We start from the raw sequence: 24,774 nt of genomic DNA on the forward strand, positions 1-24,774 counted from the left end.
TTCCATCTTGACAGAAAGAAGAGTGAGAGCAACTCATAGGGAGATGGTGAGAATTACATTTACTTAATTGTATAAAGACACTCCCTCTCAATAAAGGGTAGTTTCATCATATTCATATGTATTTTTGCCAAAAAGAGTTGTTTGTTTGCTTGGTTAAGTATCTTGCCAAAGAAGTGTTTATGGTAATTCACTTTATGCAGTGTACAGAGAGCAGCTGTGCAGAGGGAAACTTAATAAATGGCTTTTTAACAACAGTCATGATAGTGGTTTGTACCTTCTTAAATTCTGTTTAATGTTATTGAGTTTGTATTACATTCTGCTAAAGAAACATGGGCCTTTGAAAAGCACACGGGAATGTATTTGTTGATTATATGAAAATTGGCTCTGATTCTGCTTGCAAAAAAATAGCAAATGAAAGATAGATATATTTGGCCAAATGTCAAACAAAACATTTTTAAATGTATTGGGAATATCTTAACAGATGTTTCCCAATGTTTAATATTGTTTTGGTGAAGTTTAGTTTAATATTGTATTTGGTGAAAATCATATTGGCATAATATTTTCATTCAGAGCTAAACTACTTTTTTTAAAGAATGTAAAAACGGTATCCCCCCCATCTGATTATGACCCTTTTGTTATTGATTTGAGTAAAAGCGAGAGGACTAGAACAATTATGCTTGAAATCACTCTTCATTGAGGCGTTCCATTTTTGGTGTTTCATGCTGCGCTTGTTTTCTTGATTTCCCATGAAATCAGATATTATTTTCTAATTATGGCAGCACAATAACAGCTGAGCTACAGCAAGCTCTTCTTGTTACTGGGTTTTGTAAACAAGGTACTGATGATTTCAGCAGATGTCCCGGATTTGAGATCTTTTACTTCTTTCTAGGCAGGGGATGCTCAAACCATAGACACAAATCTGCTATACCAGGAATAATGTGCTAATCACATGGTCAGTAACCCTAAGATTTTTAGCTATTACTCCCGAAAACCTTGTCTGCACAGGAACTACACTAGCTGTCTGTTCCCCTAAAATGGTTTTCATTTCTTCTAACATTTACTTGTTACTTAATACTAATGTATTTTAATATTTTATGGTATTTACTGCTCTGCATAACAACTGTACTTGTTCACCAACATTTGTTCTCTGTTTTATGTCATGAACATGAACATATATGTCTTCTTATTGTCTTTTTGGGTTTTTTTTTTTAGTGGGGGGTGGAATTGCTGTTTTTATTATCCACGGTCCGCTGACTATCTATTCCTCACCATGTCGTGCAAAGCCTTCTACAATTTGATGTTAACTGGCCTTTTTACAGGTTGAGTATCCCTTCTGTAGAAATGTTGGGGGGTCCAGAAATGTTTCAGATTTCAGATGTTTTTAAATTTCATAATATTTTCACATATATAATGAGATATTTGGGGGATGGGACCCAAGTCTAAACAGGAAATTCATTTTTATTTCATATACCCTATATAACATAGCCTAAGGGTAATTTCACTATATATACAAAATATATTTTAAATATATTTCCCCGAGACTGGAACGCAGTGGTGCAATCTCAGCTCACTGCAACCTCTACTCCCAGGTTCAAGTGATTCTCCTGCCTCCGCCTCCAGAGTAGCTGGGAATAGAGGCACGTGCCACCATGCACCACCACACCTGGATAATTTTTGGTATTTTTAGTAGAGATGGGGTTTCACCATGTTGGTTGGGCTGGTCTCAAACTCCTGGCCTCCCAAAGTGCTGGAATAACAGGTGTGAGCCACTGTGCCTGGCCTCATACAATATTTTCAATACTTTTTTGGCATGAAACAAAGTTTTGACTGCATTTTGTCTGTGCCCATCACATGAAGCCAGGTATGGAATTTTCCACTTGTGGCTTCATGCTGATGCTCAGAAAGTTTCAGATTTTGCAGTATTTCAGATTTCAAATTTTTGAATTAAGAATGCTCAACTCGCACCACATGTTACATCCCTTACAAATCTCTCATTCTATCTGAAGTAGGTTCTTTGGGATGCCCGTAATTTTTCCATCTTTATGCCTTTGCTTACTCTGTTTTTCCCCTATGCACATTTTTCTCATAGTTCTACAAGTTTCAACTTTCAAACAATTATAAATGCTATCTTCTGTCCATGGATATTTAGAAGAGTTCTATCTTGCTATAACAAAGAAGCTGCAGTGGACAATGTTGCCTATGTCTTCATGTGTGTATGTGGAACAGTTTCATTGGGAATACACTCACACATATATTATATGGAATTAAACCATGTAAATGCTCATGTTTACAAATTATCTGGAATTTGGTCTTGTGTAGTTGAACAAATTTGTATTTCTACCCGACAGTCATGATAGTTCTCATGGCTCAATATTCAACGTTTGGTAATGCTAGATTATAAAAATATAATCATTATTTTTATAATTAAAAATTGCTGAATTTTTATACATCTAAATTTCTAAAACATTTCACCCAATGTGTTACCCTGTATGAGAGCTTATTTTATGTGACAATTTGCTTGCCACAAGGGATGCCCAAATAACTGATTAAACATTTCTGGGTGTGTCTGTGAGTTTGTTTTCAGGAGAGATTAGTATTTGAGTTGAGTAAAACAAATGGCCTTCTCTACAATGCCAGTGAGCGTCATCCAATCCTTGAAAGCCTGGATGGAACAAAATAGTGAAGGGAGGTTGAATTTGCTCTTTTCTTGACTCCTTGAGCTGCAAGAATCTTCTCCTGTTCTTGGTGCTGCTGGTTCTCAGTCCTTCCAACTTGGACTAGAATCTGCACTATGAACACTCCAGCTGCCAAGCCTCCAGATAGGGACTTCCCAGCCTTCCTAGTCACTTGGGGCAATACCTTACAATAAGTATCTTCATATATATTCTACATTGTTCTGTTTTTCTCTGGTTAACCTGTCTAACACATTCATAACCTCATTTTGGTTTAATTGCATTTCCCTGAACACCTGTGACATTTTCTAAATATCAGAAGAATGGATAAAGTGTATTCATACAATAGAATAAAAATAGTGTAATTAATACAAAGAAACTGCATCTATGTTATCAACATAAGTGAGTCTTAAATAATAAAATTTTTATTAAAAAACATGTGGAATATTTATCTATCATCTACTACATATATAGTAAGATACCATTTATATAAAATCTAAAGATAGACTAATCAAGCTTATGTTGGCTTATTGATGCATTTATAAACAGTGCTGGGGCTCAGAAACTGATATCCCAAAATATGAAATTTTGAATGATGAACTCAAGAAGAAGCCGCATAGTCTCTCTGAACTTTCCCTCATCTTGTCTCTCAATCTTCTGTCTCTCCCAAACCACAGAATGAAGTTATTCTCGGACATCTCTTTATCGGCCTAAAATCTGTACCCACCAAAGAAGAAAACAATTACCTTTGCTCCCTTCCCTGAATCTTCATTCACAGGAAGAAAGAGTAAAGTCTGTCAACACACCTGGACAGACTTTTGTCATTGTATACTCTCTAAGCCCACAGAATTCCCCTAAAAATCATTTACTACTCCCCCTAAAATTATTCACTTTCCTAAATCTCTTTCCCCTAAGAAGCATACATAAGCACCAGTCCCCTGTTGGTTTGGGGTTAGTCACTCTGTGATTTTCCTCCATGCACATTAATAAAAATTTTCATGCCATTTCGCCTGTTAATCCGCCTTTTGTCAATCAATTTTCAATGAACTTTTAAAGGTTTCTCTTCACCTTTACAATTGCAAAGATGATTACTTCTGGGAACAGTGGATAGAGACTGACACTGTGTAGGGATACACAAGACTTTATTTGATTCTGGAATAGTTTATATTACAGATGGGTCCACAGTGTTTTATTTTCTCAACAGTTTTCTAGCTCAGAAATACTTTAATGATTAAAAACAAAAAAGGGATTGCATATAGATGATTCTATTTTATTCTCTTTATTTGTTTTCTTACAAGAACTTTTTTTTAAAAAAAGAAGTGAGAACGGTGCCTAACTCCATTTCACTGTTACATTCCTAGTCTAAGCCACCACAGTCATTTGTCACTATTACTGCAGTTGGATGCTGAATGATCTCCCTCTTTCTATCTTCCCCTTAAATGGTCTATTTTATTTTGAAAATTACAATCCATTCTTCAAATATTTAAGTCATACCATATCCCTTTTCTGCTCTAAAACTTATAATCAATTTCCATCTCATTAGAGCAGCAAATAAACTCCATATAATGGCCATAAGACCTCCTGTCAATTATCTGTCTTTATCTTCTGCTAATCTACTGATCACAAATGCAGGAGAATATCTTAGAACTCTTGTTCTAGATAGCCATTTTGCTTGGAATACTTTTTCCAAAGATATGTGCTTAGCTAATCATGCATCTCCTTATCTCCTTCGGATTTTTTCTCATATCTGACTTTCTCACAGGGATCTACCTAAACCACCAAATTTAGTGCTATAGCGGGTACTCCAATGACACCATCTTGCTGCCGATCTTCCCTTATTACACTCTATTTTTTCCATTTTCAATAGCTTGTCCATTTAAACGTGCAACATAATGCAATTATTTGTTAGGTGTACGGGTTATTGTGCATCTCCTCCACTAGAACATATGCTTCTTAAGGCAAGAAATCCTTATTTGGTTCAGCAATGATCTCAAGTAGCTAGACTATGTGGTACTCAATAAATATTTGTGAAATTAATACATAAATACATAACTGAGAAAAGAGAAAGTTTTCATATTTTACCTCATACTTATTCTGGGAAATTTCTCATGCAGCACTAAGTCGGCAGAGCAAGTGGCATTAAGTACAGTCATGCACTAATTAATGACAGAGTACACTTTGATAAGTACATTGTTAGATGATTTCAACATTGCGTAAAGATCATAGAGTGTCCTTACACAAGCGTAGCAGGTATAGTCTACTACGTACCAAAGCTATATGGCTTATCCCATTGCTCTGAGTTGACAAACCTTTACATTACACCATGTTATTATACTGAATATTGGAGACAATTGTAACATAGTGATAAGGGTTTGTGAATTGAAAAACAGCTAAACCTAGCAAAAATACAGCAACAAAGATAGTGTAAAATTTTTTTAAACAGTGGTATACCTGCATGGGGCATTTACCATCAATGGAGCTTTCAGAACTGGACATTGCTCTGGTAAGTCATGGAGTGAGGGATGAGTGACTGTGAAGGTCTAGGACATTACTGTACACTACTATAGACCTTGTAAACAATGTACACGTAGGTTACACTAAATTTCAAAATAATAAAGTAATTGCACTATGATGTTATGGTAACTACAATGTCACTGTGTGACAGAAATTTTTCAGTGTCCTTAAAATCTCATGGGGCCACCATAGTATATACGGTCTGGGGTAGAGGGTAAAGTCATTATATGGCCCATGACTGTACTTTCTCTCTCTCTGTGAATATGTGTACATTTATGACTTCATATAGCTAAATTTTCCCAAAGTCATATGTGCATAATGGTGCAAATCCACGGAGAATTTTGTAGGCACTGTACTAAAGATCTAAAGTATAAGGATTCTGAAATTGCATAAAATAGCTCCCTGCTCTAGGGTAGCACACAGTTATTTTATTCTTAATTCCTATTTACACGTCTTTGTCTAAAGTAAGCCATGTGATCCTGCCTACTTTCAAGATACAAAAGTGCAATGCCACCACGTTGCAGAAGGAGAACCAGAAATATCTGTAACATGATGACCTAATTGGTCATATATAATTTCAGGCATTTTTTTCTTCTCCATAGCCTCCTTGAAAATTTCTTCAATAAATAGCATAGAAAGGAAAAAGGTCAAGTTATGAGTGCCTTGTGTTATCTCAGTTTGAACATTGAATATACTTGTTCACCATTGAGAACTTCACCCTTATTTCTAAACAACGATGCCCCTCAAAAACATCAAAGCATTGAGTACTCTGGAAATTACCTTTTGACATGATTATAACTAGGAGAATATCTATCCTGGTGGTTTCCATTCCTGACATCCTTTTGGGATTACTTGGATCACTTATTAAACATAGACCTTTGGTATCACTTTAGAAGATTAAGACTGAGTAGATTTGAGGTGAATATCATAAATATTCAACAGGGTTGAACCCATCCAACAGGGTTCTGATATAGCTATGTGGGGACTATGGCTTGAATGAAAAAAAAAAAAAAAAGCATTTGCAAAATGCTTCTGTGGTGAATGACAGTGACTGTTCACAGGACACTTTCTGCTCTTGGGGACCACAGCCTGTCTTGGGTTCAACCTGCTGCCTCTGAATTCACTTGATGCATTTTGGATATTTGTTCCTTCCAAATCTCACCTTGAAATGTAATCAGCAATGTTGGAGGTGGAGCTTATTGGGAGGTATTGGACTATGGTGGAGGATCCTTAATGAATGGTTTAGCGCTGTCCTCTCGGTGATGAGTGCGTCTTTGCTCAGCTAGTACCTGCAAGATCTGGTTGTTTAAAAGAGTCTGGGGCCTCCCCACCTCCCACCCCCTTGCCCTTGCTCTCACCGTGTCATGTGCTGGCTCCCTGTCGCCTCCTGCCATGATCCTAAGCTTCCTGAGCCCTCACCAGAAGCATATGCCCACACCATGCTTCCTGTAAAGCCAGCAGAACCATAAGCCAATTAAACCTAGTTTTTAAATAGATTACCCAGCTTCAGGTGTTTACTTATAACAACACAAGAATGGACTAACACATTCGCTTTGTTTCTGCAGTAGGCCTCTAAATCTCAGTTGCTTACTATCTACCTTTGATAGCTTCTATTGCCCAATTCTCAGTATTCTTTTAGGCTCCTGACTTCCAGCTGCTGCTTACTGCTGTTAAAGGAAGCAAGTTTCCATACTGACTTACAGTATTTCTGCTCAACATTATGGATAGGTGGAAAATTAAAAAAAAAAAAATTGACATAATAAAAGTTAAAACATAAGACATTTTACAAAGTTGTTTAAAAAAGTTGAAGTCATTTTTTTCTGATCTTTGATTGCTGATCTATATCCTAGAGAAATAACGTGGAATCTCTTCAAAATTTCACCCACCTCCAAGTTTTTATTAACAGTGAAGAGATTCACAAACTTCTACTACCACATCCCGCTTTTTGCAGCAAAACTGCAAAGAATCACACATGCTTGACAATAGGAATCTCTTCCTTGATCACTGTCCCTTTATGAAGATACATTTTAGTTTGCATCTATTTCCCATTAGTTACCTGTGTCACATCCTAACCCATTGTTATACGAGACAGTAGTGAAATTTCTAGAATTCTAAATTCCAGTGCAATATTTAGTGTTTCACATTTTAGAAACAATGAAAGTACTACAGTGAATATGAATGAGTCTTTTTGAAAACTAAAACACAGAAAAAGGAAGAAGATATTTGAAAAAGTAATACATTTCTGTAGTTATTTTTAAATGCTATTTCCTCACTATTTCTCACTTTTAGCTTCTGTAGAATAAGCAAAACATAAGTAAAACCAAATTTCCAGATCCTGGAGTTCTTTCTGAAGCACGGGATGTGGGCTGTAAGCTTAAAATAAACACATTCCGTGAGTTCCATGGCCTTTGTTTCCACATTTCACCAGCAATCACATTCTGTTCCAGAAGCTCAGTAGATTCAGGCCTGGGAGAGGAACTCGAGCAAAGGAAAGGGAAGCTACTGAGGAGAGATGCGTCAGAGCCGATTCATAGATCCATCAGTCAATTACAGTTTGTATGAGAGAGTAGACTCCTTAATTTTACATACAGTGTTGGACTGTGATTAAGATAGATATTCTGGTTTTAAAAAATTTATATTTAGTTGGTATTTCTAACAGAAAAATGATTCAAACATGCATATAGTGTATATTTGTGCAACAACGTTAGGAAACCTAAAAAGAGTATTAATAATAACGTTTTAATATCACATCTGAAATTTATTAAAATGTTTCTGAGAGAAATGACATGGTTTGAAATGGAAAAGAAAATGAGAAGGGAGATTATGAGGAAAAGGATTCTTCTTGATTTTCCTCCAAAGAGATCATGAAAACAAAGAATGAATGGTCATGGCTCACGGTAATTAACTTTACAGCAGAAACCATCATTTATACTTGCCCCCAAGGCTGTTCTGTAGGTTAAACCCATTTTTAAAAGATTTTCTTTAACAAATTGTTCTTAATCATTTTGCCACAATTGTGGAAATGACTAATTTTTCTGTCTTAAGTGGAAAAACTATCAGCAATATTACCTGACTGCATTTTAAAACTTAACAGCTTTTATGAATCAGAGAAGTGAACAACTGCTACTTCCCTGAATTAATATTATAGTTTTACATTTAAAAATCCCTCTCACAGTTGCCAGCTTCATTACTGAAAATCAATGAGTTTTCATTTTTTTAATAGGAATGGTTTATCTATAAAATATAAAACTACCCAGATAAAAAGAGTATTTTTTTTGTCCTTACAGAGATCTTAGTGTTTTCGTATTTTGGCCAAAACTGGACTAGATGGTGTCAACTAGAGCAAAATTATTTTTGAATGACTGGCAAGTTTTGTAGACAGAACTGTAGTGTATTAGGATAGTAGAATTGATTACTTAATTCCCAGTTTTTGTTCCCATTATAATTATAAATATAATTGGAGAAAGATAATTTTCATAATTATAATTAGGCATTTTGTCCTTGATTTAATCTGAATTTGCTTTATTTGGAGCACGAATGCTGCATTTACTAGAACCAGCAAATATGTAGCATTACCTAAATAAAACCACTTCACCTTATAAAGCTTGCACAGCCCTCCATCATTAATATGATTAAAAGTTGCCAAGAGGGCTCATGTAAATGCAAAATCCTAGCTCCCACCATTAGAATTCCATGGACAGTAGGCTGGAGAAGAGACTGGGCATCTGCACTTTGAACAAATGCCCCAAGCATTTTGGGAATTGCATCTAGAGAAAAAGATTTTGAAACCCGGAAATCTGAAATGAAATCTGTTTTTCAAAACCTGAAGGAGCAACTGTTTCAGCACTTGAAAGCTACGTCAACATTTTCCATGCCTAACAAATTTGTTACCGGAAGTTTCTGGATAATTTTAGTTGAAATTTAATATTACTTGGTACTTGCAAATGCAAAGATTGAATATCATCGATTTGTCGAAAACTAATTGTTAAGTATTATGTATGTAAATACAATATTGAAACACATTGGAAATAGGCATTTTAAAAATGAGACGTTCAAAACAGAAGAGTCTTTTTCATATGTTCAATGACTGTGTTCTTACTACAAATTTTTGTACAATATACAACTGGACTTTCAGAACAGGATCAATACTTGTTTTCCGCTTGGAAGTATTTTAATAAAAAAAATACATTTCCAATGTGTAAATGTGGGAGTAAATCATATTGCGAAGTATTTATTTAGATAGTAAAATCTCATTATTTCTTTATTTCCAAATGTAGGGGTTGGTTATGATGAAATAGGACAAGTTATTCTTCAGTTTTTATTTATGTTCTAATTTTCAGTGCTCATACTACCATTGCAAGTGGCCACATAAGCCAGTATGATCTCCTTCCTCTGTGCTCAAAGAAATATAATGATAGAATGGAGGAAACAAAATAGCAGAAGTGTCATATTTTAAAAATCTATCAGATACAGTCATTTGCTCCCCTAATATCTATCATCTTCTCCTCCCTACTCCCACTTCCTCCATCTCCCTACTTTAATAGTAAATATTTGCTCTTTTGCACCTCAGCATCACCGTGAAAAGAGGATGAACAAACCTCTGGTTCCAGGAGAAAGACGACAGACTTGGAAACTGAATTGGTCCATCCACTGCAGCTGAAATCTGCCACCTTAACCTCCTGCAGAGCTTTAGTGAGAAGCAGAGATCAGCCAAGGGCCTCTGAGCACCTAGTCAACTCACAGATGCGTGAATGGTAATACAGAATTGCTGCTTTAAACCCCTCAGCTTTGTGGTAGTTACACGGGAATAGCTAATACAAGTAAGTGGCACAGACCCCGGACACAGAGCTGATACACAGGATGTCACTGGGAGAAACAGAGAAAGAGTGTGGTTGTCTCCCAATATCTACGGTTTCACATTCTGGGATTTCAGTTACCTGCATTTAACAGAGGTTGCCTGATAATATTACATTAAAAATTCCCGAAGTAAACAGTTCATAAGTTTTAGAATGCATGCCATTCTGAGTATCATAACTAAATCTCATGCTATTTTACTTTGTCCTTCTCGGGATGTGATTTCAGCCAGTGGGGGGGTCTCAGAATTTATCCCCTGTGGATAAGGGAGGACTACGGTAATCAGAAAAGCAGAAAGAGATACAGGGTAACTGTTAGCTTAAGCAATCATGGAAATAAAAAGTTAGAAAATAAACAATACCAGTTTCCAAACATGTATCCAAAAGTCTTAGGACTATATGTGTTTGAACTATAGAACTTTTCAGACTTTATAAAGTTATTAGAAAGGAAACACACTATATGGTTTAACAGTCATCAACAGGTTCTGGGACAATGCCTCAATACATCATTCTGGAAGAAAATAAATGAATAGTCACATAAAGCAAAATAAACAGAGGCTATAAAATTCATGTCATCTCAAGTTAGGTTTGGCTTCTAAATGAGTTATGAAAACTATTTTAGATTTTAGTGCTTTCTGAATTTCAGAACTACAGGTGAAGAACCTGTAATGTCAACAATGCAGAAAATTATAAGCATAAAAATAGGAGTATAAAAAAATAGGAGAATCATTGTCTTAGATGTTAAAGGAAATACCTTGTTGGATTAGTTAAGGTAAAAGAAAAATTCACAAATCTATGAAGTAGATATGTTCAGTGAATACTTCAAGCTCTTAAATAAACAGTTAAGGAGGATTATACAAGCACCCTCCTCCGATAGGCAGTTATCCAAAGGAATTACCCCTTGCCTTCAGTTCCTATTGTTGATATCATCATTATTTTTAAAAGTTAGATGGAAAAAAATAATTTACTAATTTACCTCTGCACATAATAAGAGAGGTCTCTTGAGCCTGAGCCGAGTGTAACGTAGAGTAGCAGGGGGACGTGAAGGGCTAATTTGAGTAATCCCACTCCCATCTCAATAGCGAGTGGCTTTTCACTGTGTGTTTTAAAGTAGACTCTAGTTCATGAAAGACACAAAAATGTCATTATTTCCATAAAGGTAATTAAAACCGGCAGAAAATATAAAATTTTGTGGAAACCACAAGCTCAAAATGAAGACTCTTGTTCCAGCCCAATTCAAATATGTCTGATAACTGAATAGTATGCTACAGGCTTAACTCACATCTTCTCTAGTTATTTGTATGCCAATGACAAGAATGGTTCAGAACGAGTTACTAGGCTCATATTGCATGGTCTCTATAGTCATATTTTTAAAATTCTACACATTTAATTCTAATCATATTGTAAAATACATTATCATTACTAGTATTATTATTACTAATATTAGGATCTTAACATTAAAATTCTATAAAATTACTTTGGAATGGTATTAAATTGGATAGCATATTATCTTAGAAATGTTAAACTGTAATAAGTAGTATTTTTCAAGTAAATAAATGCATGTGGAAAATTATGTCCCATTTGATGTTATTCATTTATTTGTTTAATAATTATATATTTGTTGACTAGATGAATGAATGAACAGTATGTTTTTAACCACGTACTCATATTGTGTATCTCTCAAATAAGAGTGTTTCCTCTGTTATTTAAGCAAGCCACATCTATTTGAATGCTAATGTATTTCTGTTCTTAATTTGCAGTATTGTTCTTCAATATTCTTGTTAATATAAATTGAACTGAACGGTCATATCATCACATTTTCATGGATTAAGAAATTTTTCATAGAAGCCAATAGAAAAATCTTAGTCTGTATTTTGTATTTGTTAAGTTTTTTTTTTATCAAGGTTGTATGGAGCCTTAAAACTCTATTATATTTCGATGCTTGCTTGGCTTAAATACAATGTTTTACAAAAATTCATTTCTACATATAGTGTTTTACAAATAATTGTCTCTTCAAAGGTTTGACTATATTAGAATCCAAAATAATTGTGATATAAGGTATAATGCTCATATTAAGGCATTCAAAAATACATTTTATATTACAATGTTAATATTGTATATTATCTCTTATAAGGTTAGTCTTCCATATTATCATTTTCCCCAATGATATTAATACATGAAAAGACTCTCTAGTGTGTCTTTTTTTTCTAAAAGCTTGAGAATATCATTGAGATTTCTTTAAAATATAAAGGACTTTAATCATTTAGCTATCTTGCATTATGAATGTCATTATTTCAGAGAGGTGGATATATTCTAGGAGTCTGTTGAAAATGAATCTAGTTTAGAAGAACATGAAACATAATAAAAGATACTTTTCACCATGTTGTAAAGAACAGATTTGATGTTTGTAGGAAATCAGTTATATGAAAAATTAATCATTCAAGATATAAAGAACAGAATAAAAATGCTAATTTTTGAAATTCAAAGATAGACTTCACAATAGAGAGAATACAACAAAATGTAGCAATTATAAACAAAAGAAATATAAACTCTGTAAGCCTTATCTAACTCTGGAGCTTGCCAAAAGTACAAAACAGGAATTAGGGAAAAAAATAAATTAGTTGTTGATGTCTACGGATAACATAATCTTTTTAGAAGAAATTGAAAAGTTTATCTTAAAAAGAAAAAACTTTTGATTTTTAATATGAGTTTTGTTTTCAGATGGATACTTTCTTTAAAGATGTAAAATGAACCTTTGCTTGAGAGCAGAACTTATCTAAGAGATAGAAAATCTAGATTTTGTATTTTATTATATTGTATCTGATTATAACCAATCAACTGAAACTCATAAAGTACTCAATTTTAATAAGTGACCCAGCATGCCAGCCTTTTAGTGGACAGAAACAGAGGCGTCTTCCTGATCAATGAGTAAAGAGAACAGCAGAGAGCTTATCTTCATTCCAACTCCTGCTTCTGAGGCAAAAGTAGCTCTAATGCTGTTCCCATTTTAATAACTCCATGGAGAGCCTCCACAGTTCATTTGAAGTGGTTGAAAATTTTTTCCTTTGAAGAATGCTTACCTTCAGAATCACTTTTATGTGGATCAGGGCCTGTGAAGGAAAGGTCAAGAAAGCTCTGACCGTGACTTACTTGTGCTGCTAAACTGTAATTATTAAAAAGATAAAAGTATGATTCTATGAATACAGAATTAACATATGTTAAGCGTTTTAACTCATTAATTAATGTAGGAACTAGTAAGATGTTAAAACAAGTTCAAAGAGGAAGCTGAAAAACATTGTATAGTTTGTATGAGTATACACACACAAAATCAAGAAATCTAAAATGAATTTGCTAATAGATAAAAAATATTTCATAGTTTATAGGGAAATGAAATGCAATAGTTGGGGTCATATTTTCTACAGAGCAGAAATCCATTTTATCTTCCCCAGAAAAAAATTCTGTTGCTATGAATAAGAATAATTTCAATTTTCATCAATTTTTACAATTCAACCTCCACTGCTACAGGGTTTTTAAACATCCTAGTGAATATTAAAAAAAATCAAAAGTGAAAAACACATAAAATCTGGTAACTGTTCAAGGTCCACTAGAAAATGTCTTGAACCTCAGTGAAAGAAAATCCAGTAAGCTTTTTTGCCCATTTACATGTCTTGGAAAATTTATCCCAAGAGCCTTTGGTTGTGTCTAAAGCTGAAGTTTTCTTGATCTGAAAATTCCATTTGGGCTAATTCATGGTTTTTTTTTTTTTTTTTAATTCCTCAAACCCATCTGTTAACAAATTGTGACATTATTCTAGAGTTTTCCTCCAAGTATATTTCAGTGCACAAAAGCAGGAAATCAGTTGTCCAAAAAATAGGTTTAGAAGTTTACTTTTATCTCAAATGGTTACAAAATAACTAAAAACATAAACCTATCCTTTGGCTTAAATGACAATTTTAATTTCAAGAAAGATAAACTTCCAAAAAATTATAAAAGTTTTAGTAATAATCTTCCATGATACTACACATTCTCAGATATAGAACTGGAATTTGAAAAGTGCAAATTTTATCAGCCTCCACTCTCAACACTTCAGTGGAATCAGAATTGCTTGAATAAGTCAAAAGGACACAGGAAGCCTATCATAATACACACAAAACAGTAGCTAGAATTAATAAAGGTAAAACCATACACTTCAAACACTTGTTGTTAAGACAAGGTCTCATTCTGTTGCCCAGGTTGGAATGCACAGGCGCTATCACAACTCAATGCAGCCTTCACTTCCTGGGTTTAAGCCATCCTCCCACCTCAGCTTCCCAAGTAGCTGGACTACAAGTGCCCACTACCACACCTGGCTATTTTTTTTTAAATTTTTTGTGGAGATGAGATATCCTTATGTTGCCCACTCTGATCTTGAATTCCTGTGCTCAAGCCATCTGCCCATCTCAGCCTCCCGAAGTGCTGACATAACAGGTGTGACACACCGCACCCAGCTTAACTCAGCATTTTTGACTGCATACCTTGCTTGGCACAAGTGGCACTTTGATAAATATTTGGCAAAATAAAGACATGAGGACTCTGAGAGGGTACAAAGTTGTAGAAGTGAATATCTTTCACTCCTACGGCATTCACAAATAACAGTTTTTTTTATGGAAATGATAGAAAGTTATTTTCAGCCTTGTGTCTCCTGAATTGGAAACATAAAGATTCTTAGAGATACAAAGTACGTATGTACCGTTAAAAATAGGCATATTACATCAAGAGTGGCAAAATGAAGGTAACAGAATGGTGTAAGGAGCACCAAATGGTTCAGCTGTATAAACAGAAAGTGGAGGCGAAGGCAAAAAAAAAAAAAAAAAAAAAAACAATGAATATCACTTTCAAAGAAAAGACAAAGGATCAGTAGAACAAATGGAATAGTTACCATCTCAAAATGAAGTCCAGTTTACATCAGTCTATATCTGAGACATTTCGTAGCCTCTATAATGTCTGAGAATTCTGTGTTTTATTAAATTCCCAAGTCCATGTGTATGCACAGTCTGTTTGTTTAGTTGTAGTGATGCACAATAAAATTCTTTGCTTCTAGAGCAAAGTAGACATGAATAGGTTTGATCTCTGTTTTCAGTGGTCTTTTAGTTGAATAAGAAACATAGTGGGGCATCGGGCAGAAGAATATTGAGAGTTCCACACAGGAGGAGGAGAGGAAAGAGAGTCGATAACCTGCGGTTGAAACAAAAGCTGGAATTTAAGAACAGAAATACACAGCAGTTCTATGTGGCATAGATAAGTTATACACATTATACCTAAGCTTCTAACCTCAGGCAAGTCTGATGAGGGAAATGAGTAAGAGTGTCTAAACTAGAGCCCTTTGGGTCATAGGTTTAAGTTATAAGAATCGTAAAAATGTTCACAATATTACAAAATTGTGCTACTGACAAGTTTATGGTTTTCAAGGCCCAGTTGAATAAATCTCTGTGTGTGTGTGTGTGTGTGTGTATGTGTGTGTATATATATACACACATATATATACAAACAGTTTGTTTGTTTGTTTGTTTTGTTTTTTAGAGACGGAGTCTTGCTCTGTTGCCCAGGCTGGAGTGCAGTGGCGCAATCCCGGCTCACTGCAAGCTCCGCCTCCCGGGTTCCCACCATTCTCCTGCCTCAGCCTCCCGAGTACCTGGGACTACAGGCGCCGCCACCTCGCCCGGCTGATTTTTTGTATTTTTAGTAGAGACGGGGTTTCACCATGTTAGCCAGGATGGTCTCGATCTCCTGACCTTGATTCGCCCGCCTCAGCCTTCCAAAGTGCTGGGATTACAGGCGTGAGCCACCGCGCCTGGCCTAAATCTTATTTTTTGAATCTTTTTCTTCTGTTGTGTCCTAACTTCTGTGAGGTGATTTCAAATCACTTAAAAGTACCTACAAACTTCCTTCACTCTTGCTCACCCACAGCAGATAAACTTGGGGACTAATTCAATAGGAAATAAAAACTCTGAGCTATGAAATAGCTCAAATTCAACCACCCTGCCATAACTAGCTGCTAAAATGTCCAAACTCTTCTGCACTTAACAACTTCCAGGAGAAAAGGCAGAAACTTAATTTCTAGAAAGCAATTTAGTTGAAAGCAAATTGATAAAAACAGCAAGTTGATCATAACAGAGTACTTACAATATGTGGGCTTTCATGTAATAGTACCTTTTAATCAACAGAGAATATTTATTTTAATGAGTCAAACTTTTAAAACATTTTTAATATATTCAAATGTAGCATTTAAAATTTTTAAATGTATTTTAGTCAAATATGACAATATTTTAATGACATTATAAATTCTACTTTCATTTCAGTGGCTTTTCCAAAACAAGTTTATTAAAATAAATGCTCTAACCATTAAGACTTGTTTAAATAAAATTTGAGAAACCTAGAGTAACACAAGATTTTAAAATATTAATACATTCTTAATTATTATTATCTTTTTAATTTCATGTAATTATATAAGACCAATAATTTGCATTTGGCCATGCTTGTTCTCTTACATGAAAAGTTTTTCCCATTTCTTCAATTAGCATACTTTGCTTCTATCTGATACAATTAATACTTGCAATTAGATTAATAATGTAATTTCTATTTTTAAGAAAATGTGTTCAAATTTTGGAAATAAGCAAAAGATTAAAAGATTCCAGGTTTATAAATGGAATAACATTTCTACCTTGAACTTAAAAGAAGTCTTGTAGTAAGTTAAATTTTGGTGTTTGAAAATTTAATGAATATGAATTTATAGGGCTAAAGGGTAATGTGTGAATACTATTTTCTACATTGAAAACTACACTCGGGAGCATTAAAAACAAAATAAAACTCACATTGACACTGTCCCACACCTGTTTTTCCCTAAAAGCATATAGTAGGAAATGTTGAATTTCCTTTCAGTAAATATAATTGATATATATACTCTGAATTCAGAATTATTAATGGATTTTTTTCTGGTTATTAGTCAAGCTGCAAGAATGACTCCTGCTATTCTGTGAGGGAACACTGATACTTCAGAAGAAAATTTGTGCTGGGAATACTTTTTATTGTGATGAAATAGATGTAACATAAAACTTACTATGTTAACCATGAAGTGGACAATTTAGCTGCATTAAGTACATATACATCATTGTGCAACTATCACCACCAGACATTTTCAAAACTTTTCTACTATCCCAAACTAAGCCCTGTAGCCATTAAGGAAAAATCCTCATTGCCTCCTATCCATAACCTCTGGTAACCACTCTGTTACTTTCTGTCTCTTTGAAATTGACTATTCTTAGTACGTCACAAAAACGGACTCATGCAATATTTGTCATTTTATATCTAGCTTATTTCACTTAGCATAATGTTTTCAAGTTTGATCCATGTTGTTTCATGTACCTGAATTTCATTCCTTTTTAAGGCTAAATAATAATCCTGCTGCAAGGATATGCCACATTTTGTTTCCATTCATCCACTGATTGACATTTTTTCCCCACTTTATGCCTATTGTGAAAAACGCTGCCATGAATATTGGTCTACAAACATCGGGGAAGCATAGGTGAGTAAATATGTCAGGATGTTTCTTACCATTTTAAAGGTTGCTTTTTATTGATTAAGCATGTGTTTGGTAGCTATAGAGCTGTAATTGTTTTCTGAAACTCTTCAAAGGTTAGTCCAGCTAGTTCAGTTCCTTGTTTCTTTTTCTTAAATGTTTCTGCAAAGAAATGAAGGCTTGAAGCTGCTTAGTCAGCCTTTTTGCTTTGCAAGAGGAACTTTTATGCAGCGTCATCTAAACAATTTTTGACCTGAAAAGGGAAAGTTGTGGTATTGTGATATGGAAAATACTGTACCTTGTATTTTATGAATAAGTTAAATGTTTAATGATATTCACATTACATATATATAATTTAACAGACTGTTTATATACCAGAGAAATTTTCAGTATTTTCAAATAATGCCATACATTTTGTTACACAGCAACTGTGTAATGACAGGTGGGGTAGGTACTATTATCACTGTATGAAATAAATAATAATTTAGGCTTGGAGACAAAATGTTATCTGCATAATTCTAAAATGATGGAGTTAGGAAGACTTATTGTGTGATTTTTCTTTATCAGCACATTTTATAGCAGCCTTCTCTAATCACCTGTGTGTGTTTTCATTTACACACTCAAAAGTTTAGAGAAAACATTTCTGGCAATTCTCATTAAAGCACGCAAAGGATATGGTCAAGGACAGTAATCATTTATGATATAATCTTCTTGGTCTTCGTAGGCCCATAATAAGTTATTGAAGCAGAAATATTGGTTGTAGGTAGTTTAAAATAAATTTTGGTTGCTTTCATCTACTCAAATTTAAACACTGTAAATTCCCAAAATCTCTGTTCAATTTTAGCTAAAAGTCAGCTTTCAGGTTTAGATCAGGATCTGGTTCACAGGAAACTGAAATAATGGTTAGCTTTGGTCTTGGGATAAAAGGTAGATCAGGATGAGGCAAGACATGATTAGACCAAACCTAATAAATAAAAACTTCAATTAAACAACATTGGCTTATCATATTTATTTTTCACTTCTCAATATAAATATGAATAAATGTACCTTAACATACAATAATATATTTTTATTTTTAGTATCTAAAGACCTAAATAAATCATCTATCTCACAATGGTTAAACCCTTTGATTTTGTTATATTCTCATTTAATTGATGTCCTTTGGCATATGAAGCACTCTTTACTTTGATTTGCCTTCTTTCTTCCTACACCTTGTCATGATCTATTGCTGACTCTTCTTCTTCTCACAAACTAGAATTTGTTGATCTTCTTCCAGTTATCTTCATCAGTCTTCTCAACTCTGTTTTCATGATCTGCCTGATGATCTATCTAACCTCATAATTTCAAACATGATCTTCATTCTGAAATGTACAAAGTCTTTCCTGAGATTTACAACTGTAGTTGCTCATTCACTCATTCACACTATATACTCATTTAAAAATTATTCACAAAGCATCCTCTTTAACAGCATCTCTATACTGTTTCTAATTTGATTTCCACAAGAAGCCCGAATTCTCATTCTCTATACTTCCGGTCCACTCCCCTTTCAGTTTTCCCTATCTCTGTTACTGACATCCTCATGAGTTATGTAATCTAAAATTGTATGTTTTTTTCTTTTCTTCTCAGTGTAAATTGAATCGATGTTGATAGATTCAGTCTACATTTCAGGGAATTTCATTCATCATTGTCCTCACTAGTGAAAAGGAAAAAAAAAAGAATGTATTTACTCTATATAAATGATTTACTTACCATAAATTATTTAAATCACTAAGCCACAAACAAGCTGAATCATGAGGTGTTACCAAGAATATGGAAAATTTGAGTTCAAAATTTACACTTGAATAATTAGAAATTGTCCAAAAGTTTCATTAGGCATTTCAAATATCTCAGATCTTAGAGCCTTTATGTGGAAGCTCATTTAGAACATGTTAGGATAACTAAATACAAACCAATACCCAAAAAAAGCTATCCAAAGGCAATGTGTTTGAACTTCTGGAACCAATCCTTAAGTGGTTCTTCCTAAGATCCCATTATATTGTTTTCAAATGGCATTGGAGAGTGAATAAAGGGAACAATAAGATTTTACAAGAGTGAAAGCATTTATGAAACCATATAACTGCCAAAGAATGGATGTTAAAGCATCCTAAAGAGTCTGATTAATGAATAATTTAAAAAGTCATTGTAGCTAACTACTCCATGTTATACGACCTTTACCCCTTGGGCATCTGATAAAGAGAAAGGTTCAGCTTTAAACAACCTTAGTTGAATTAGAAATTTACTTGCTTATCCTAAAGCCATCCATTTTATGACCCAGTTGATTACCTTTATTTTTCTCTCCTTAGATTTCTTCATGCCTTTTCATGCAGAATGAATCATATGATGATGATGGGCAGCTAATAAAGGAGAAATAGAGAAGGATTCTTTAATAACCCACACATGCCTGGGGTAAAAGCAACTGGGTCTTCTAAGCTGTGTGTATGATTCCTAAATGTCAAAACTTCTTTGTGGTTGTGCCTTTGTTCTGTTATTCTCTGTGTTTAGATGATACTTTCCTTTTTCATGTCTAAATTCCACTTATCTGTCAACACTTTGCTCATCAGTCACTAACATTGTGAAAGCTGACCGGATTCTCCTTTTTATAACTAATAATTTAATACTTCAATAAATGCTCTTCCATAAACCTTGACTAGAATACTATGACATGTATAATATTAATGTGCATTACAACTGGTTACATACCTTTATATGAACTTAATATCAGCAGGTCTATGTCTCCTTGGAAATAGAAAAATGACTTGAACATAACAATTGCATTAAGATGTTGGCTTAATTGAATCTCATGTTCCAGAAAATTAATTTACTGCTCAGAGCAACTGGCCTAGGAATCCAAAATCTTCATGATTGCAACTCAGCTTAATTATAACTATATTTTGATATTAGCACAAGCAAGTATTATTTTATGTAATTTAAAAAAGGTTAAGTTTATTAAACTTAAACATATTATGTTTCTATTTATTTCATGAAACTAAATATTCATATAGAATATCTCATGATCACTGCAGAAATTATAAAAACATATAAAATAAATTTAATACTATTTATAAAGAAACAAAGGAAACCTTTCTTACACTCCTTACACCTTTTGTGGATATTAACCACATTCAGAGTATTCTTGTGATCATTTCTCCATCTGGACATCTACTGAAACAGAAATGACTTTAGCTTAATTAAAGTCCCTGTTGGTGCAATTGCCTTCAAAGTACAGGGTGATCCTTGTGAAAAAAGCAGTGGCCATCCCACTCATTTTCAATGGCTGGGGATTTAATCCTGGTAGGGTTATCTACTGTTCACCCTACTTTTAACAAGAAATCACCTCCATTGGGCTACAACTCTCTTTTGTACATCTGGAGATTGGAAATGTGGATATTTATTGCAGTTAAGGAACTAAGAATTTTGAAGAGGTAATTTGCCAAAGCTGGCTGAAAAATCACCTCATTCTCCTTCAAGTTTATTGTAAACACAGTGCTGTGTTGACATTCAGAGATGGATAACGTGGTTCAAGTCTTTCAGCACAGGTTTCAGGGATATCTCTCAACAAGGAATTGCGCTTGAATAGCTGATTTTATTTACTTACTGAAAACTATCTCCTTTATAATTTAACAAGTAGAAAAATAGTTTTAAATAATCAGATAATTACAAGTGAAAACATCAAAACACAGACTTTCTCCCTGTGGTCAGGGTGGGTGGGTTTCAAGAGCGTGCCACCTGTGCAATCGCAATGGCCTCATGCTTAGAAGAACCCTGTGAATGGTCTCATGTTATGCTATCACTGTCTTGAAAAACTTGCTAACTTTTGGACAAGAGGTTCCTAGATTTTCTTTTGGTGCTGCCTTTGCCTACTGGTTTAGAATTAATCAAGAGGTTTTGGCTGCTAAAAGTGGCAAGTACAAACCACTTAGGTAAAGTGAATAAATCTCCAGTTTGCTGAATTAGCAGTTTATAGACTATGTCCCAGAAAATTGTATTGCAAACTTTTGTTTTGGCAGAACTCCACCACCTTTTTATTTTCTTCTAGTGAAATGTTATGAAGAAACCCAACCTTTGAAGCCATTAAAGGTGAAGCTGATGTGGTTCAAGTGCAGTTGGGAGGAGAGAAAGATCTAAGGTTCTCTGGGCATAGAGTTGAGGAGAGTGGTTGGGGACAGTGAGGTAACATTAAATTAGAACCTTAATGCGAGGCAAACACTGTGTGAAATAGCAATAATTATCAGTAAAGGGTATTGGAATAATTGTAAGGAAGTATAGGCTTATTAATATTCAGAATCAAAGCACTTTATCTAAAGGACTAAAGAAATGCCTGAATTGAACAGGGCTTTAAAACGATACTATTCTTGGGTGCTTGGTATAAAAAGATACAGAAAAGGCTTTTGAGAGGCTTACAATCTAGTGACTGTTAGAACTGTAAATCTCAGGTAACTTTTGTCTTTCCATCTGAATATACAGTAGAACAGATTGAAAAGTGCACAATTATATGATATACAGAATCTAAAACATTGTTATGATAGTTTTGAATTTCTTGAGGAAATATGACATATACCTGACTATCAACTTTCAGACTGTTGCTCTGACCTTTTGCATGGTTGTTTAAAATTTTCTCATTAGAACTGCGTGTATAATACAGGTCTGTTTCCCTTTATTGGAATTAGAAATAACTTGGACACCATGCCATTAACAGGAGATCAACAGGCTATTCCATCAAGAACGGACTTGGTAAACATTGCTCAGAATCCAAATTGAGCTGTAGACTCAGTATCTTATTATGTAAGTGCAAGGCATGAATTTTATGTGCTGAAGCCATGTCAAGCACTATTAAACTGACAAGGTATAAAGAAGAAACAATACAGACCTCTTGGAAACTCTCATTATTGTCAGGAGATTAGAGGTGTGTAGTTTCAACAGAGAGAGATGGAGGAATTCTTGAATGCTGTTCAGCAATCAATATTCTAAATGTATATGTTTTTTAGGAAAACACAAAACAGTGATTCTTTTTAATATGCTCATCAGCTTGGTTATCAAAGTCATATTTCAACATTGCCTGTGCTCATTAAATTTGTATTGAATATAAATGTTTGAATATGCATTTTTATGTGGAAAAAAATCTTGAAATGAATCTAAAGTGGATTCAAGGACACATTTTGCAGTTGATAATTTACCAACTAAAGATATGACATTTTGATGATCCCTCAAATCTTTTTCTCAGGAGACCCACTGCCCTTTTGAAATGACGATGTGTCTTAATGCCTCAGTCACACCTGAGACGACTGGCTGGGTTTCTTGAGTGATAGAAATGACAACAATTACACCAGTTTCCCTAAAAGCCAACTTCAGTAACTTCAATGGCCCTGATATTTTTGTCTGTGGGAACAATTTTTGTCTGTGGGACCAGCTAAATGCTGTCATCCATAAAAAATTGTAAATTGTGTCCTATAGAAGTACTTAGAAAAATACTATTTGAACCAACGTGACAGTTAAGGTTCTCATCTTGCTCTAAGAAATATTAGACCTTATTTTATCCTTTGACAGTAAGCTATCTATTCATCCCAGGGTTAGTCCCGCATTATAGTCTACTGTTCAATATTTATTTTTCCTTATTTTATTTTTAAATTTTACTCATCATCATTATTATTATTTTTTTAAGACGGAGTTTCACTCTGTCGTCCAGGCTGAAGTGCAGTGGCGCAGTCTCAGCTTACTACAACCTGTGCCTCCCGAGTTGAAGTGATTCTCCTGCCTCAGACTCCTGAGTAGCTACAATTACATGAGTGCACCAGGATGCCTAGCTAAGTTTTGTATTTTTAGTAAAGACAGGGTTTCCCCATGTTGACCATGCTAGTCTTGAACTCCTGACCTCAAGTGATCCCCCGCCTCGGCCTCCCAAAGTGCTAGGATTGAGCCACCGCCCTCAGCCTATTTTTTCTTATTTTAAATAAATAAATATTTGGAATGAAAAAGATAAGTGTCCAACTGAAGGATAAAATAATCCAGTAGCAGAGGCTTGAATACCAGAAAATTAAACAGCAAAAAAGGCTATCTGTAGACATATTCAAAGTCAAATTCAAAGCCAGAGTGAAGGTCACCCAGAGGCAGCGTTTGGTATCAGAGAGGATTGTGTAGGTGAAATAGAATTCAATCTCTCTTTCATATTGCAATAGTTTTAAATAGAGTCTTCCTTGTCTGTTTAAATCTGTCCAGTACAATTTTTCTTAGACTATTGATAACTAAGTGTTGCTTACCATGTTAAAGAGGAGACCTTAAGTATGCTGCTGTAGGTAGGTGCTGGGAAAAGGGTGATAGGTTAATGTTGCTGGTGGTGAGATTTAACCACTTGTTAGCTTTGTTCACTGTGCATGCACCGCACGTATAAGTAATGGTGATCCTGGGCAGGAACAAGAATACAAGTGGATTTCTACCAAAACCTCTCTCGTTAATTTTCATGCAACTACTAACAACATTCCTTTATTAGAAAGTATAAAATCCAGGTTAAATGCTGGAGAAAAGTATAAATCAGAAGTGCTCCAGGAAAACGACCTAGAGTAGAAAAGAAATCTTGGGGATGAGTAACTGTCCCTTTCCTCCCAAATCTTGTAGTGTGGTCCACTGGCATGAAACTCAATTATCATAAAAGTATGATAGAAAAGATCACTAGAAATCAACAACCATATGATCCTAAATCAGGTACCAATTAGTTCTACAGATTTAGTGTATTTTTTGTATTGGAGTGGACGGTGATTGATGACAAGGCATAAAGATCAAAGGGGCTACCATTGATATGTATTAGTTTTTTCCTAGAACATCATAACAGAAACACCTTTTCATTTCTCTTTGGCGGTTTCTATCTCTGTGTCCATGTTGGAAAAGAGAATAGAGGAGAAAAAGGAGAGAAGACAGCTGCCACATTTTATAGTTCTTTCTCAGCTTTCATTGGAAAGCTTACTGTCAAGAGCATAAAAATATGAAATGAAAAAATAACAGTGAGTAAAACATGTATTAGAGAATAAATACATATGATCTATCTGTTTAAAAATAATTTAAGACATCTTTATAAAATGCATAGTTCTTACTTCATGGATCAAAGAAAGGCAATGGAATGTTTCCACTCTCTCCCATGACTTTCAATCTG

General features: G+C 34.5%; 1 long non-coding RNA gene across 1 annotated transcript; it reads left to right on the forward strand.

Annotated features, from left to right (window-relative positions):
* Positions 1 to 1,740: 1,740 nt before the first annotated feature.
* On the forward strand, positions 1,741 to 20,526 carry LOC116274572. Its single transcript, XR_004183342.1, has 4 exons — positions 1,741 to 7,742; positions 9,757 to 9,940; positions 17,463 to 17,600; positions 19,937 to 20,526. It is a non-coding gene; the product is annotated as an uncharacterized LOC116274572 (long non-coding RNA).
* Positions 20,527 to 24,774: the final 4,248 nt, after the last annotated feature.

This window comes from Papio anubis, chromosome 4 (genome assembly GCF_008728515.1).
Source record: "Papio anubis isolate 15944 chromosome 4, Panubis1.0, whole genome shotgun sequence".
Classification (NCBI taxonomy): domain Eukaryota; kingdom Metazoa; phylum Chordata; class Mammalia; order Primates; family Cercopithecidae; genus Papio; species Papio anubis.